The 18416-nt window shown below is 49.3% G+C and overlaps 1 protein-coding gene across 1 annotated transcript in view; it reads right to left on the reverse strand.

Annotated features, from left to right (window-relative positions):
• Nucleotides 1-599, reverse strand: part of LOC142292007 (retinol dehydrogenase 7-like) — a 91777-nt gene extending 91178 nt beyond the window's left edge. Inside the window, exon 1 of the mRNA XM_075337041.1 lies at nucleotides 571-599. The gene's annotated coding sequence lies outside the window, so the exon portion shown is untranslated. The remainder of the gene's footprint in view (nucleotides 1-570) is intronic.
• Between the last annotated feature and the right edge of the window lie 17817 nt (nucleotides 600-18416).

Genomic DNA, 18416 nt, shown 5'->3' on the forward strand with positions numbered 1-18416 from the left:
AGAAAAGCTGCGTTACTGTTACAGCCGCTGCTCTGCTCTGTCCATAATCTGTCTCCTCTGTGTATCTCTAACCTAATCTCCCGATGCACTCTAACACAAAATCTCCGGTCTTCTTAAGATAGCCTTCTCTCCTCCGTACTCATTCGTTCCTCATCCAACCACCCTTTTCAAATGCAGCATATTAAACAGTAAAAAATGTACATCGCTTTGGATGACACATCTGTTTTTTTCACTGATCCATTCGCTTGCATGGGGAAATATGACACGCAAATTGGATTCAAAATTACATCTCAGATTGTTTTTTGTAGCTTCCCCCCTCATAAAAAAAAATAGACATGTGAAAAGGCCCATAAACTTTAATTTATCGATAAATGTTATATCCATAATGAACATGGATAGAACGTATACATATAAAGCTTTACTCATTGTAGTGGAAGACAAAATGCATCACAAAACGTCTGAGCAAATTTAATAATAGATTTCCTTCTATGTTTATTTGATTTTCAACTCTATAATTCCATTTTTTTTGCTTAATAGAAATAAAAATAAGAAATCCTTACAGCCCCTTACCTTACAGACTTTCTTCTTCACCTGCTACCTCCAGATTAAAACACTAATAAACTTATTGCCTTGAGTTAACCATGAGATGAGAAAATCCTCCCCTTTCTTGTTTTCAAGATTTCCCGTAAGATCCTGTGGTTTTGTGTTACGCCCATGGTATAACATCCCTAGGCATTGTTGTCTAATAACAAATAAATTAAATAGCTGAGATTACTCACTTTATATAATCACTATATATTCAATGGATAAGTTCACATAACTATTTCTACTCTACTATTTCAATTCATGAGATGAAGACACACAACAGAAGGTGCACTCCTGTTTCCTTTCTTTAGACCAGCCACACAAAATATATTGCCCGATGCAAGACATGAAATCGGAAAAGTGGTAAACCCATTTCAATTAGTTTGTACTCTTTTTCTCATTTTATATAGGCTTTGATAAAATTATTGTAGATGAAACCGATTCAGTTAGATTTTCACCATTTAGTACTCAGGCTAGTTTCAATTTGTATCGGATACTCTATTATAATGCTTCATCACAAGTTCCATCATTTTTGCCAAAACAAAAAGTTCAGCTTCTCCAACGGCAACGTTTTGAGGAGGCCAAGGACCAGATGGTTCATCTTCTCACACATACCGTTGGTCTGGGCATGGTAAGGTGTGGTCCGGATCTTCTTGCAGCCGTACAGCTGACAGAACTCATGGAACACCTCCGCCTCAAAGGCTGGACCTTGGTCGGTAAGCACCTTCTCGGGGTATCCATGGGGTCGACAGAAGTAAGCTTGGAACGCTCTAGCGGCGGTACGGCCGGTTAAGTCCTTGACCGGGACAACCACCATGAACCGGGAGTAATGATCTACTATGGTCAGAGCGTAAGTGTACCCACTTCGGCTGGGGGTGAGCTTTACATGTCCAAGGCGACCAGCTCCAGCGGTTGGTGTGAAACGATCGGGCGTAGGGGGGCCTTCTGGCTGGCTTCATCCTTCCTCCTCAACGTACAAGGACCGCACTCTCGACACCAGGCCTCCACAGACTCCCGCATCCCACTTCACTAGATCCGCTCCCTCAACAGCATCTCCAGCTTCTTCCACCCGAAGTGGCCGGCACCATCATGGTACGCCTTCAGAACAGTGGGTACATCAGCTTGGGGAATAACCAACTGGCGGATTTTCTCATGGGTCTTCGGGTTGATCAGCTCACGGTACAACCTCCCCTGATGTAGACACAGCCGGGTCCGTTCCTTCCACAAGCGTTTGGCTTCAGCTGGGGCGGCAGGGTTCATCCCAGCAGCGCCTTGCTCCACCAGGGTCTTGACGAGGCGGACAGCGGGCGCCTGATTTTGAGCTTCCTGCCACTCCTGACTGGGCAGCGGATCCAGGTTCACCCGTTGTTGGTGGACATGTACCTTCTCAGTTGGTGGCCGGTGGAATGCAGACAACTCGATCTCCTCGAGGTCATCATCCTCGCACCCACCTTCTGACAAGTGGGGCATCCGAGAGAGGGCATCAGCATTAATGTTGACACGACCGGCCCTGTATTTGATGGTGAAGTCATAGTTGGCTAGTCTGGCCACCCACCGCTGCTCCAACGCGCCCAGCTTGGCCGTGTCCAGGTGAGTCAACGGATTGTTATCCGTGAAAGCGGTGAATTTTGCTGCGGCCAAGTAGTGGCGGAACCGCTCGGTGATAGCCCACACTAGTGCCAGGAGCTCGAGCTTGAAGGAGCTGTAGTTCTCCGGGTTCCTTTCAGTCGGCCGGAGTTTTCGACTAGCATAGGCAATCACCTTCTCCTTTCCTTCCTGGACCTGGGACAGGACTGCCCCCAAACCCACATTGCTGGCGTCTGTGTAGAGGATGAATGGGCAGCTATAGTCAGGGTACGCTAGGACCTCTTTTCCAGTCAAGGCCGCCTTCAGCTGACGGAAGGATTCCTCATGCCTGTCCTCCCACACCAGTGGGGCTCCGATGGGTCTACCGCCTTTGGTCTGTCCCACGATGAGGTCTTGCATGGGAGCAGCCATCTTCGTGTACCCCTTGATAAAGCGCCGGTAGTATCCCACCAGACCCAAAAACTGCCTTACTTCCCTCACGGTGGTTGGTCTTGGCCAGTCCTGGATGGCAGTGATCTTCTCAGGGTCGGGGGCGACACCTTCCGCACTCACCACATGCCCCAGGTACTGCACTCTGGGTTTCAGCAGGTGGCACTTGGAGGGCTTCAACTTCATCCCGTATTTGGCAAGGGACGCGAACACCTCGGCTAGGTGCTCCAGATGGGCTTCATACGTCTGAGAGTACACAATCACATCATCCAGGTATAACAGGACGGTCTCGAAGTTCAGATGTCCCAGACAGCACTCCATCAGCTGTTGGAAGGTTTCAGGGGCATTGCACAGCCCAAACGGCATACTATTGAAGTCACAGAGCCCCATTGGGGTGGTGAAGGCGGTTTTCTCCCGGTCTTCCGGGGCCACTGCCACTTGCCAATACCCACTGGTAAGGTCAAGGGTAGAGAAGTAATTTGCAGTTCTCAGTGCGGCCAAAGACTCTTCAATATGGGGCAGAGGGTAGGCATCTTTATGTGTTATCTGATTAATCTTCCGGTAGTCCACACACATCCGCATGGTACCATCCTTCTTCTTGACCAGTACCAACGGAGCGGCCCAGGGACTTCAGCTGTCTCGAATAACCCCTGCCTCCTTCATATTCCTCAACATATCTTTGGCACACTGGTAATGTGCAGGGGGAATAGGCCTGTACCTCTCTTTGATAGGGGGGTGTTCACCGGTGGGGATGTGGTGTTGGACCCCTTTGATCTGCCCAAAGTCTAGGGGATGTTTGCTGAAAACTTGTTCATACTCCCGCACCACCCTGTATAACCCTGCTTTGTGATGTGTAGGGGTATCATCAGTGCCCACGTATAGCTGTTGGTGCCACTCATTTATCTCCCCTTGAGGCGGGGGAGTGCTGGTATTAGGTGGGGAGACTGAGGGAATGGCCTCGTGGATGGTGTGGGGATCCAGGGTGAGCAGCTTGGCAATGGTGGCATACCGGGGAAGCCTGACTTCTTCCTCCCCACAGTTCAGCACCCTCACGGGCACTCTCCGCTTCTTTACGTCTACCACCCCTCGGGCGGCCATTACAGTGGGCCAGTGCTCGGAGGGTATGGGCTCCATCATGGCAGGGTAGTCACGCCCCTGAGGCCCTACTGCTGCCCTACACCAGATCATCATCTCACTCCTAGGGGGCACAATCAACGTAGCAACATCTATCACTCTCACTCCACCAATCTCTCCTCCTGTTGAGTTTACATGCTGGCGGTACATCAAGGCTCGGATCTCATGCTGCACAGCTCTCTGTCGGCTCCCCGCCGCCGTGGCGGCCAGCTGTTGCAGTAGGGCCAACACATCACCCATACAGTGCTCCATCACATTGGTTCCTAGCTCTATCTTCGGGTTATGATCACTGCGTTCATTCATGATCACAATCATGTTGTTGCAGTTCAGCTTGCCCCACTGTCATAGCCACCTGTTTATACCCCACTTGGGTCAATGGGAGTCCATTAGCAGCAATTAGCATTATACTAGTATCTGGGGGTGCCAGCTCGTCTATCCCCCAATACCGCTGGTACAATGTGTATGGTATGGTGGTTACCTGTGATCCAGTGTCCAAGAGAGCCATCACCGGTATGCCATCCACAGCCACGGGGATGATGGGCCGGGCCCCGATATACCGGTCCCGCCAGTCTGGGGGGCCACGGGGTTCTACTCCTGAGGATTGGCCCGGGGCCCCAGGGGTTGCTCGTTTAACGGGCACTGTCAGAAGTAATGCCCAGGCTTACGGCACTTGTAGCAGGTTGGAGGTCTGCTCCGCGGGTGGTTAGCACTTCTCCGCTGCATCGAGGGGACACCCTCAGGGCTGTCGGCAAGCTGTATCTGTGCTGGAGGCTGAGATCTGGTCAAAGGTTGGAGTGCAGCAAGAATCTTGGCGAGGTCTCCGTCCATGCGACGGACCTGGGCTGCCAGTTCCTCCATCGTGCTGCTTGGGGCTGTAGGTATTGGAGAGGTTGGTAGGGCAGGGGCCACCACAACGGGGGCCGTCTCAATGGGCCACGGGGCTGGCTCCAAGATTTCTGAAGCTGGGGGCTGTAGTGCTTTAATGGCCCGTTCCTTTAACATGGCAAAGTCCACATCAGGGTGTTCTAGGGCCCAGAGACGGAGTTGTTTGCGATCCTCAGGGGACCTCATCCCCTGCACAAATTGCTCTACTAACATCTTGTTGCTGTCCGCCTCATTGATAGGGTTCACCCGCTTTAGCGTGCGGAGGGCGGTTTGCAGACGTAAAGCATAGTCCCGAATGCTATCCACAGACCGTTGCCGGCACTGGTAAAACTGCATCCTCAGCTCAGCTTTAGTCCGGGTCTCAAAGGCAGTCTGTAGCTTCTCAAAGATGGTGGCTACAGAGAGCCGGTCCCGCTCGGCCCAGGTCTCCGCCTCCTGCTCAGCCGCACCGGTTAACTGGCCCAGCACTACCGCTGCATGTTGCTTATCGGTCAGGGGGTACAGTTCTAGCAACGGGTTAAGCTTTTTCCGGAAGACCTGTAAAGCATCAGGTTTCCCGTCATACTGCGGTAGCCAGGTAGCTCCGGGCGCATAGGGCAAGGAGAACGGCATCACCTGAGCGAGCGCGGGGGCCGCGGCACCTCCCACCAGCGCGGCCGGGACCTGGGCAGGCCCATTCCCATCCACGGGTGCCACTGCGGCTGCGACCACCGCTCCTCCAGCGGCTCCGTCGGGCGCAGACATCTTGTTTCCGTCCCCCTTAGCCTCTTTCCGGCCCCTCCTCTATCGGGGCGGGGCTTTGGCCTTCGCGCCTCTGCTACTCGAGAAGACGCTCGAGCGGGAACTTTTCGCGCCAAAGATGGTGACTTCTGAAATTTTCCGGCCGGATACCTCCGGCGGTCACAAGGCGCACCTCTACCCAACGGCAGAGCGGTAAGATCCTGTTCGTGACGCCAAGTTGTCGCCGGCGGAGGAGGGGACGCCGCGCTCTCCCACTGCTCGGGTCCGGCTGCCGCTGCGGCTGCTGCGGCCTGCTGCTGCTGCTGCTCGGTGGCTCGAGCGATGGGCCGGATCCCGGGGACTCGAGCGGCGCTCCTCGCCCGTGAGTGAAAGGGGATTGGGTTTTGGGATAGTTTATTGTCCGTGACGCCACCCACGGTTGTGCTGATTAAGTGGACACCACCGCTGCTCTGTCTGGGGAGCCCGGGAGTGATGGTACGGAGCAGCCAGTTGTTGATTTGCCCCTCCGTGGGTAGGGGTTTTGGTGATCCCGGGGCCCAGTGATGGGGTTGGTATGGTGGACAGGCGGGTATGGGGCCTGTGGAGGTGCAGGGGCGCAGGGGCAGCGCTGTGCCGCACGGCACGGAGGTACTCACTCAGCCAGTAAACACGACACAGTTCTCGGTAAACAAACGGCTGGTTGGACGGGTCCCTCGGACGGTTACGGTGCTGCGGTTCCCTGCAGTTAGCGGTGACGGTCTCTTCCTTGCACCTATGTAAAGTCTCTTGGTAGCGATGGGTCCTCACCGGTTACCCACTCCCCGGCTTGGATATGGGCCGGAGGAGCCCCTCTCTTGCCCGCAGGCGCTGGCCCTGGGAAACTGGTGCCTTGGCGGTGGCGGTGTCTCCCCTTAACGGTCGGACTGTTGCCTTCAATCGGGACTTGGTTGTTAGGAGACAGAGGTCCCCTTCACTGACGGATTTGGCAAATTATGGCGACTCCTAGCCTTGCCGGGATCCGAAAGGCCCCTGCCCTGGTGCTGACTGTTCTTTGTATATTGCTCCGGTACCGCCGGGTCACCACCCGTCCGCGGTCCTTCCAGCAACCTCCAAGCAGTCCCCCTGCAGACTATCACCGCCGTCTGCTGACCTTGCTGTCTCAGTCCGGGGCACACACCCGGACCAACTTCAGGCTTGCTTAACTGTCACTTTCCACTGTCTCTCTCTTAGCTTGACTGCCTGGTTCTCCCGCCTCCAGGGCTGTGAACTCCTCGCTGGGCGGAGCCAACCGCCAGGCCCACCCCCTGGTGTGGACATCAGCCCCTGGAGGAAGGCAACAAGGATTATAGGTTAGCTTAGATGTACCTGCCGGGATTGTGGGGTGCATGTGATGTTGTGACCTGTGACCCCTGGCTTGCCCATGGCGTCACAAATACGACCTGAAGTTTTAAGGTAGTGGAGCTCTCAACATCACGGGAGCATGAAGGATACAAAGATGAGCATGTCCCCGAATCTGAGGTCTATGATAAGCTTGATAACTTGGAATACACACCTGAAACTCAGATATTGTGGTATATTTTATATGGGGCTGTTTGAATAAGGTCCAAGATAGATATTCTTAAAGAAGTTGTCTGACCATAAACTTAAACATTTTGTTTAAGTTAATCTGTGCTGTATTGTCATCTAAAACACCCCTACATTGTTTTTTTTTTTTGTTCCTAACGTTTGCTTCTCTTGAATTATCACTTTATTATCTGCAGCCACTTTATTTACCTGCAGCTCAAGCAAACTTGATATCTTCCTGTGCTTGATTGCCAAACTCAGTCAGAGCTGGCACCGCCCGGACACACTGTCCAGCCCCTTCCCCTGCCCCCGCTCTCTACACACTCATTGGCTGTCAGTATTCCGCCCAGCACCGACCTCTTATCACTCCAGGTTTTGAAAGAACATGAGAGATCCTGCTTCTCTAATCCGTGACCACATAATCACCCCACATCACATCCACAATGGTGACAGAGTTGTTACATGTTTCTCACCTCACCCCTAATGTGAGTCTATAGCAGATATATGTGAGTATATATACAGTTAGGTCCAGAAATATTTGGACAGTGACACAAGTTTTGTTATTTTAGCTGTTTACAAACACATGTTCAGAAATACAATTATATATATAATATGGGCTGAAAGTGCACACTCCCAGCTACAATATGAGAGTTTTCACATCCAAATCGGAGAAAGGGTTTAGGAATCATAACTCTGTAATGCATAGCCTCCTCTTTTTCAAGGGACCAAAAGTAATTGGACAAGGGACTCTAAGGGCTGCAATTAACTCTGAAGGCGTCTCCCTCGTTAACCTGTAATCAATGAAGTAGTTAAAAGGTCTGGGGTTGATTACAGGTGTGTGGTTTTGCATTTGGAAGCTGTTGCTGTGACCAGACAACATGCGGTCTAAGGAACTCTCAATTGAGGTGAAGCAGAACATCCTGAGGCTGAAAAAAAAGAAAAAATCCATCAGAGAGATAGCAGACATGCTTGGAGTAGCAAAATCAACAGTCGGGTACATTCTGAGAAAAAAGGAATTGACTGGTGAGCTTGGGAACTCAAAAAGGCCTGGGCGTTCACGGATGACAACAGTGGTGGATGATCGCCGAATACTTTCTTTGGTGAAGAAGAACCCGTTCACAACATCAACTGAAGTCCAGAACACTCTCTGTGAAGTAGGTGTATCTGTCTCTAAAGCCCACTTTACACGTTGCAATTAGTTGTACAATCGCATTTGCGATGTGACACGCCCAGGTTGCATACGGGATCTATGAGATTTCACGTTGGTCGTTCATTTGCTGTCACACGAGCGTTAGTAGTCTATGTTAAATTGGTCAATTTTGTGTGCGATCCTTTAGATCATGTGTTCTGTGACGTATGCATTGAGCACTTTTTTTTTTTTTTATTTATTGACTTGCCAAGCGTGTGTAATGTGTAGGGATGCGTTTTTACTATGTCGTCTGCCATTCAGCTCTGCTACATGGCCGCTAACAGCAGACACAGACAGCCATGTAGCAGAGCTGAATGGCAGATGACAGCAGACACAGACAGAGCCGCACTGTCAGAATGAACTCGGGTGAACTTCACCCGACTTCATTGTCATGCTGCGGCTCTGTCTGTGTCGCGCCCTGATTAGCGGTCACCAGTGAAGACTCACCGGTGACCGCTAATCTCCTGAGTAACTGAAGTTAGCAGCCCTCTCTCATATACTCACCAATCCCCGATCCCTGGCGCTGCACGGCGTTCACACTGCTCCGGCGGCTTTTACTGTTTTGAAAAAGCCGGCCGCCCATTAAACAATTTCGTATTCCCTGCTTTCCCCGCCCACCAGCGCCTATGATTGGTTACAGTGAGACACGCCCCCACTCTGAGTGACAGGTGTCACACTGCACCCAATCACAGCAGCCGGTGGGCGGGTCTATACTGTGTAGTGAAATAAATAATTAAATAATTAAAAAAAACGGCGTGCGGTTCCCCCCATTTTTAAAACCAGCCAGATAAAGCCATACGGCTGAAGGCTGGTATTCTCAGGATGGGGAGCTCCACGTTATGGGGAGCCCCCCACCCTAACAATATCAGCCAACAGCCGCCCAGAATTGCCGCATACATTATATGCGACAGTTCTGGGACTGTACCCGGCTCTTCCCGATTTGCCCTGGTGCGTTGGCAAATCGGGGTAATAAGGAGTTATTGGCAGCCCATAGCTGCCAATAAGTCCTAGATTAATCATGTCAGGCGTCTATGAGACACCCTCCATGATTAATCTGTAAGTTACAGTAAATAAACACACACACCAGAAAAAAATCCTTTATTAGAAATAAAAACACACACATATACCCTGGTTCACCACTTTAATCAGCCCCAAAAAGCCCTCCTTGTCCGGCGTAATCCAGGATGATCCAGCGTCGCATCCAGCGCTGCTGCATGGAGGTGACCGGAGCTGCAGCAGACACAGCCGCTCCTGTCACTTCCACACAGCAACTGAAGACAGCCGCGCGATCAGCTGCTGTCACTGAGCTTACCCGCGGCCACCGCTGGATCCAGTGACAGCGGGTAACCTCACTGACAGATCAGCTGATCGCGCGGCTGTGTTCATTTGCTGTGTGGAGGTGACCGGAGCGGCTGTGTCTGCTGCAGCTCCGGTCACCTCCATGCAGCAGCGCTGGAAGCGACGCTGGATCATCCTGGATTACGCCGGACAAGGAGGGCTTTTTGGGGCTGATTAAAGTGGTGAACCAGGGTATATGTGTGTGTTTTTATTTCTAATAAAGGATTTTTTTCTGGTGTGTGTGTTTATTTACTGTAACTTACAGATTAATCATGGAGGGTGTCTCATAGACGCCTGACATGATTAATCTAGGACTTATTGGCAGCTATGGGCTGCCAATAACTCCTTATTACCCCGATTTGCCAACGCACCAGGGCAAATCGGGAAGAGCCGGGTACAGTCCCAGAACTGTCGCATATAATGTATGCGGCAATTCTGGGCGGCTGTTGGCTGATATTGTTAGGGTGGGGGGCTCCCCATAACGTGGAGCTGCCCATCCTGAGAATACCAGCCTTCAGCCGTATGGCTTTATCTGGCTGGTTTTAAAAATGGGGTGAACCGCACGCCGTTTTTTTTAATTATTTAATTATTTATTTCACTACACAGTATAGACCCGCCCACCGGCTGCTGTGATTGGGTGCAGTGTGACACCTGTCACTCAGAGTGGGGGCGTGTCTCACTGTAACCAATCATAGGCGCTGGTGGGCGGGGAAAGCAGGGAATACGAAATTGTTTAATGGGCGGCCGGCTTTTTCAAAACAGTAAAAGCCGACGGAGCAGTGTGAACGCCGTGCAGCGCCGGGAATCGGGGATCGGTGAGTATATGAGAGAGGGGGATAGACTGACATGGACAGAGAGAGAGGGACAGAGATAGTGACGGACTGACAGAGATTAGTGCATGACAGACATTGTGAGGCGCTTCAGAACGCAGCTTTTCAGCTGCGCTCTGAAGCAGACCTTTTTTAAGCTGCGGTGCAGAGCGCACACCTGCGCACATAGCATCAGACAACAAAATCGTATGAGGGATGTCACACGTTACAATTGACTAGGTTCGTGCAACAAAACGCTCAATTCTAGAGAATGATACGATGTGTTTGCGATCAACGGTTTTGCGTTAAATCCTGATCGCATGTAGCTGTCACACGCAGATACCTCACAAACGATGCCGGATGTGCGTCACTTACAACTTGACCCCAACGACGGATTGTGAGATATATTGAAGCGTGTGTAGCGGGCTTAAGTCAACAGTAAAGAGAAGACTCCATGAAAGTAAATACAAAGGGTTCACATCTAGATGCAAACCATTCATCAATTCCAAAAATAGACAGGCCAGAGTTAAATTTGCTGAAAAACACCTCATGAAGCCAGCTCAGTTCTGGAAAAGTATTCTATGGACAGATGAGACAAAGATCAACCTGTACCAGAATGATGGGAAGAAAAAAGTTTGGAGAAGAAAGGGAACGGCACATGATCCAAGGCACACCACATCCTCTGTAAAACATGGTGGAGGCAACGTGATGGCATGGGCATGCATGGCTTTCAATGGCACTGGGTCACTTGTGTTTATTGATGACATAACAGCAGACAAGAGTAGCCGGATGAATTCTGAAGTGTACCGGATATACTTTCAGCCCAGATTCAGCCAAATGCCGCAAAGTTGATCGGACGGCGCTTCATAGTACAGATGGACAATGACCCCAAGCATACAGCCAAAGCTACCCAGGAGTTCATGAGTGCAAAAAAGTGGAACATTCTACAATGGCCAAGTCAATCACCAGATCTTAACCCAATTGAGCATGCATTTCACTTGCTCAAATCCAGACGTAAGACGGAAAGACCCACAAACAAGCAAGACCTGAAGGCTGCGGCTGTAAAGGCCTGGCAAAGCATTAAGAAGGAGGAAACCCAGCGTTTGGTGATGTCCATGGGTTCCAGACTTAAGGCAGTGATTGCCTCCAAAGGATTCGCAACAAAATATTGAAAATAAAAATATTTTGTTTGGGTTTGGTTTATTTGTCCAATTACTTTTGACCTCCTAAAATGTGGAGTGTTTGTAAAGAAATGTGTACAATTCCTACAATTTCTATCAGATATTTTTGTTCAAACCTTCAAATTAAACGTTACAATCTGCACTTGAATTCTGTTGTAGAGGTTTCATTTCAAATCCAATGTGGTGGCATGCAGAGCCCAACTCGCGAAAATTGTGTCACTGTCCAAATATTTCTGGACCTAACTGTATATATATATATATATATATATATATGTGTGTGTATATACAGTATTTTCTTTATTTTCATGACTCTGAAAGTTGTAGATTAACATTGAAGGCATCAAAACTATGAATTAACACATGTGGGATGAAATACTTAACAAAAAAGTGTGAAACAACTGAAAATATGTCTTATATTCTAGGTTCATTCTCTTGAAGCTCATCAAGAGAATGCCAAGAGTGTGCAAAGCCGTAATCAAAGCAAAAGGTGGCTACTTTGAAGAACCTAGAATATAAGACAGATTTTCAGTTGTTTCACACTTTTTTGTTAAGTATTTCATTCCACATGTGTTAATTCATAGTTTTGATGCCTTCAATGTGAATCTACAATTTTCAGTCATGAAAATAAAGAAAACTCTTTGAATGAGAAGGTGTGTCCAAACTTTTGGTCTGTACTGCATAAACACACGAAAAGCCGAGTTTTTCAGTCCATTTTTATATGTTGAAAACGGCCCCCTACTCAAGTGAGGGTCTCACAAAAATTATTCTTACCTGTCCGCCACTCCTGTGGTGTCCTCTTGCCTACTTTTGGCGGACCTCAGGCACATGACCCTCTCTATGATCATGGCCTGTGCAGGGGTGGCTGCTTTTGTTATCAGTGTTTTACTTCACTTAAATGATTTGTGGCGCTGCAAAGCATTCCACTGAAGTAAAATGCTGACGAAAACAGCGGCAGCTCCATGTGTTGAGTGGTCTATGTGCCTGCAGTCCACAAGAAGAAGGTAAGAGGACACCGCGGGAACGGAGGACAGGTGAGAATAATTTTTTTGTGCGTGGTCTGTGTATGTGAAAACAGCATAATAGGGGACAAGAAGGTGACCGGAATGAGATTACTAAAAGATGGGCGCATTTCTACAGGGGTTAATATGGGCACATTACTACAGGAGGCAATAAGGGGCATATTACTACATGGAACAATATGGGCAAATTACTACAGGGTACAATATAGGCATATTACTTCAGGGCACAATATGGGCACATTGCTACAGAGGACAATATGGGCAAATTACTACAGGAGCGAATATGGGCACATTACTACAGAAGACAATATGGCACATTACTACAAGGGCTAATATAGGCACAATACTACAGGGGCCAATATGGGCACATTACTACAGGAGACAATATGGACATATTACTACTAGTAGCTGCTGCATTTCCCACCCTAGGCTTATATTCGAGTCAATAACACATATAATGTAGTAATCCTATAGTAATGTGCCTCATTCTTGTGTCCATCCTGTAATAATGTGCCTTTGATTGGCCGGCAGCTGATCATTGGAGTCGCTGTATAGAGAGCTCACATCTGCCCAGCACCTGGAAATCTGTCATCTGAAATAAAAGGCTGACTACACGAGCCCCCTGCACAGGCAGCGATCATCAAGGGGCCTGCGGGCCGCAAGAATTATCAGGGGCCGCATGCGGTCCGCAGATCACGTCTTTGAGACCACTGCACTATGGAATGTGTGGGAGGGTGTGGTGGAAGAGGGCGAGGACTCAGATGCATTGTACCTGCCCCACTAAGTAGCAGGGCAACAACATGACGTCGGCTGTGATGCCCGTCAACAAAGGAGGGGCATAAGCGCCTACCTTTGATGATGTGACATCGTAGGAGCCGTCCCATGGCCGCTTTGAGCCTGGGGAGATGGGCGGACAGCAGGGCAGGAAGGTAGTTGCTGTCTACCTACATGCCTCTATGTAGCCCAATAGTGAAAGTAAAAAAAATAAGCTAAACAAGTAGGATAACTCCTTTAATATGATCTGCTTTGAAGTTGCTAATTATTATCTGTCTGGCAACTCTGCATATTGCACTATACCACAGTCATTTGTCACACCACTGGCAGACACAGACAGAAAAGGGCTCCTATGCAAGAACAATATATGGGCCCTTTACAACTTAAAAGCTCATAAAAAAGCACAATTCCACCTACTTTGCAGCTAGAAATGGCCCCCCAACCTCTTGGGCCCTGTGCAACTGCAGAGGTTGCACCAACTTCTGCCCGTGTCACACAGAGTTTTGCACAAACTTTGCCGACTGTAATGGGGCTCTTTTCATGTTGCAGATTCTGACACTTCACCCGATGTTTTCTCTAGTGTTTAGGATCAACACAGGCAGACTAAGGAGTTGACCTGCTGTGTGCTGATTCATAAGGTGGTGTCACACACAGCGACGGTGACAACGACGTCGCTGCTAAGTCACCATTTTCTGTGACGTAGCAGCGACGTCCCGTCGCTGTCGCTGTGTGTGACATCCAGCAACGACCTGGCCCCTGCTGTGACGTCGCTGCTTCATTTTTTGCTCGTCGCTCTCCCGTTGTGAAGCTGTGAAGCACACATCACTGTGTGTGACAGCGAGAGAGCGACGAACTGAAGCGAGCAGGGAGCAGGGAGCCGGCTTCTGGCAGCCTGCGGTAAGCTGTAACCAAGGTAAACATCGGGTAACCAAGGGAAGCCCTTTCCTTGGTTACCCGATATTTACATTAGTTACTAGCACCGCCGCTCTCACGCTGCCAGTGCCGGCTCCCTGCTCCCTGCATACGTAGCGGGAGTACACATCGGGTAATTAACCCGATGTGTACTCTGGCTAGGAGTGCAGGGAGCCAGCGCTAAGCGGTATGCTCTCACGCTGCCAGTGCCGGCTCCCTGCACACGTAGCTGGAGTACACATCGGGTAATTAACCCGATGTGTACTCTGGCTAGGAGAGCAGGGAGCAGGGAGCCAGCACTGGCAGCGTGAGAGCAGCAGAGGCTAGTAACTAAGGTAAATATCGGGTAACCAAGAGAAGTGCTTTTCTTGGTTACCCTATATTTATCTTAGTTACCAAGCGTAGCATCACTTCCACGCGTCGCTGCTGGCTGGGGGCTGGTCACTGGTCGCTGGTGAGATCTGCCTGTTTGACAGCTCACCAGCGACCATGTAACGACGCAGCTACGTAAATTGTGCTATTTACTTGTTGCGGTTGTGGAAGTTTACTGTTGTTTTGTAGCTTCCTTCCTTCTCTTATGTTTCCTCCTGAATATCTTATTGTCTTTACCTATGTGTGTGCGCGCTGTGTGACAGAATTTCGTTATTTACCTTGTCTGTCTGTATCTGTGACTTTCATTATACTTCTGTCCGATCCCTCCCTGGGGGAAGGAGAGGGGAAAACAGATGTAGCCTGGTCAGGAGCAGGGCCAGGAAGGAGACTCAGGCATCCCCAACATTAGGGGTATCCTTGAAAATAGGGATAGCTTAGGGAACTTTAGCTTAAGGGATGGTTTAGAGGCCCCAGTTCCCTGCTATCCCAGAATTATCATGACATTATAGCTGCCCATACTTTATACTCTAGCATGGACCCAGTTGCTGCGCTGTAGAGGCAATTACAGACACTTGGTGCATGGGATGGTCTAAAAAATGTGTGCCACAAGTCACATAAATTGCTTCTGCCACTTAAATTGCTGGTGCTGCTAAAGGTTCTCTGATGATGACTTGACATTCCCAGGGTTGGAAGTTCAGAACGCGGATGCACATTGTCTACCTCATTGCTGTCTTGGAGAAAACCACTCTTAAGATTGGGTACAAGTTTGTTTCGATACTCCAACATGAGCGTGTCTTTTTCCAGGAGGGAAGCATCTAGCAAAATTCACTCTTGTACCGAGGATCTAACAGAGCGGCAACCCAGTAGTCAGCACTATTTCTAATCCTAACAATTCGGGAATCCTGTTGCAGATTCTGCAGCAAAAAGTTGTTCATGTGTCAAATACTTCCATGGGGTCCGGGTCCATGTTGTGTTGGTGGTTGGGTTGTAGTGATGAGCCAGGGGGGCCTTCGGCCTTGTAGTCGTGGCTGTAGTTTTCAGGCTTGTCCCTGGATTCACCACTACTTCAAGGTCGGGAGCTGACTTGGTGGGGCAGAGTGTGATAGTGCATTTGCCGGACGGTGTACAAACGATCTTCAGGCAAAGGTTGCTGGTAACAACAGACATCTTTTATTGTACAGATCAATCCGGCAGTAAAATCAGGCACTTTCGGTGGAGCTGGGGGCAGCCTGCCCTAACGCACCCTCTGGTGGGGATATGCCCGGGGTACTCCACTTCGCCGGGCTCCCACTCTTTGGTTTCACGCACACCGGACCCACACCAGTTGCTTCACACCCTGAGGTTACGTTCCCCTCCTTGCTCTCCGGCGCCCCCTGGTGGTCCCGCTCGCACACTCTGCCCCATGGTGTTCTCAGCCTTCCGTCCCGGATCCAACTAACTCCACACACACTCACACATTCCCTTATCATACAGCCGGCTCCTCCTCCCCGGTGGCGACAGCCGTCCCACCCGGCCACTAGGGGTGCCCTAACACAATACACATGTATATACAAATAAAACATTTTTATTAATAGCATTTCCGGGCTAACTATGTTGGTCTTGGTAGGGGGTAGGCTCACCCACTACAGGGTAACACTCCAGCTCCCTTCCTCGATCTCCTCCCACCAACCACGAACAGAGAGGGGATCGATATCTTCTTCATCTCCTGAATGTTGAGCGCCAACACATCTTCCTCCTCATCCTCCTCCATTTGTTCCTTGGCTTCTGCACCTTCACTAACAGTTTGTCTGGTAGCATGAGTCCCCCTCGATCGCTGTACTAGTCTCCCATGCCACTCGCCTGTGTAAAAACAGACCGGACTTTAGCGATATTGGTCTCCCTTCCGCATTCTCCTCTGTTTCCTTCTCTTCTATGGGACCACCACCACCTCTCACTGACTATTCAAAGTTTGCTCCAGCATGTAGATGACCGGAATAGTGATGCTGATGATTGCATCGTCAGCGCTAATCAGCTTAGTAACCATTTTGAAACTCTGCAGAAGAGTGCAGAGGTACTTTATCTGCGACCAGTCCACAAGCGTGATTTGCCCCATGACCGGACTGTGTCCAGCCCAGGCTATGCGTCATGACATAATGCAACAGGGCTCAACGTTGCAGCCACAGTTGCTGCAACATGTGCAAAGTGGAATTCCACCATGTCGGCATGTCGCATATCAACCAGTTAAGGCCAAAAGACCTCTGTAGTGATGCAAGTCAATTAGCCGTGAGGTGCAAATGACAGAACTGAGCACACAGCGACAATGCCTTCTGCAGAAACTCACCAGGCAAATGTTGGATAATGGCCTAGAAATTGCTGTTAAGCTCGGTTGAGAATGGAAGCCATGCAAAGCACATAAGGTGGCCCTGACATAGGGCCACCACCAGGTTTGCATCATTATCGCACACGGCCTTCCCTGGCTCCAGGTTCAGTGCAGACAGCCATTACTCAAACCTGGCCTGGATAGCTGTCCACAATTCCAGCTGTGTGACTGCGTTCTCCAATGGATTTTAATTTCAACACTGCCTGACTGCGGTGAGCCCTGGCTGTATGGAGGTGGGGGGAATTCTCTCTGCACTGTTGGATTGTGTGTTACATTAAGGGAGAGGTTGATGGCACAGGTGGAGATCCCAGAGGAGGTGGAGGAGGCAGAAGCAGTGGAGGAAGTGGTAGATACAAAGGTTTGTCCTGGAAGCCTTGGGGATTCCAAGACTTGTGGAGCAGCCCCTTGCCTGCCTGCCTACACAGCTACCAGAGTCACCCAGAAATGACCTTCTAGAGGTGGAAATTGAGGAACAATATTATTAAAAATGAGGTGCTTTGGATTATGAAGTCTAACGCACGTATACCAAGTGGATTAAATTATCGTATTGATTTGATGTTTATTGAAAGTAGAAGGAAAAAAAAGAAAGATAACCCTTCCACACAAAAAGGTAATTTTTTTTCTCTTCCCTCTTTTCCCATTTTCTTTTTCCTTTCCTCACCCAATTCTTTTTCTTCTCTAGGGGAGGAAGGGGGGGGGGGGGATAAGAGAGCAAGGAGGAGGAGAAAAAATAAAAAATCCTCCACTCCTTTCATTTTGTTTCCCTTAAGAAGAAAAGAAGAATGATTGTAATATATGTGTATTTAAGCTTACGTATCTTGTTTTTTTATTATTATTATTATTATTATTAACATAAGGAGAACATTATTGTTGAACTCTTACAAATCCACTTTTCAACTTGTTCTATACTTGTATTCATGATGGTAGTTTGAATTGATTATTTATTATATCACTTTGGCATGGGAGGGGCTATTTCTTTATCTTTTATATAGTGTCACTATGCATTAGGAATTTGTTAAGACCAAGACTCTGTGGGACTGAGGGCTGGCTCCTGTGCTGAGAGAGGGGGGAGTAGGGTCTACACAAGCTGGTGGACTGTGAAGGAAGATGTAGGTGGAGATGTTATGGTTGATATATTATGGTTGATTGAGAAAGATGTGATGTGCTCACTGTCTGACATCGGTCAGAAACACCAGACAGGTCCACGTCTGTAACAGCTGATGGTCTCAATCGCCCCGACTGTAGCAGGTAAACAAATGGAGGTTCTGCTGCTGGAGACCTGTGGGAGAACACTTTTGATGGTGTTGGAGGAGGAAGAAGCAGCAGACACAATTGATGAGGTGACCAATGATTGGGGAGACCCACTAGGCTGCATAGTGCAGTAAGCTAGCAAGACGAAAATATGTTGGTAGAGCATGTGCCGGTTCATGCATGTAGTAGTCAACATATTGGAATTTTTGCCTCTACCGAGTCATTGTTTACAAAGTTGTCAGACAACAAAAGGTGGGTGATCCTTTGCAGTCTCAAAAAAGGCCCAGGCTAGGGCTACCCTTCCTGAAA

This window comes from Anomaloglossus baeobatrachus, chromosome 2 (assembly GCF_048569485.1).
Source record: "Anomaloglossus baeobatrachus isolate aAnoBae1 chromosome 2, aAnoBae1.hap1, whole genome shotgun sequence".
NCBI lineage: Eukaryota > Metazoa > Chordata > Amphibia > Anura > Aromobatidae > Anomaloglossus > Anomaloglossus baeobatrachus.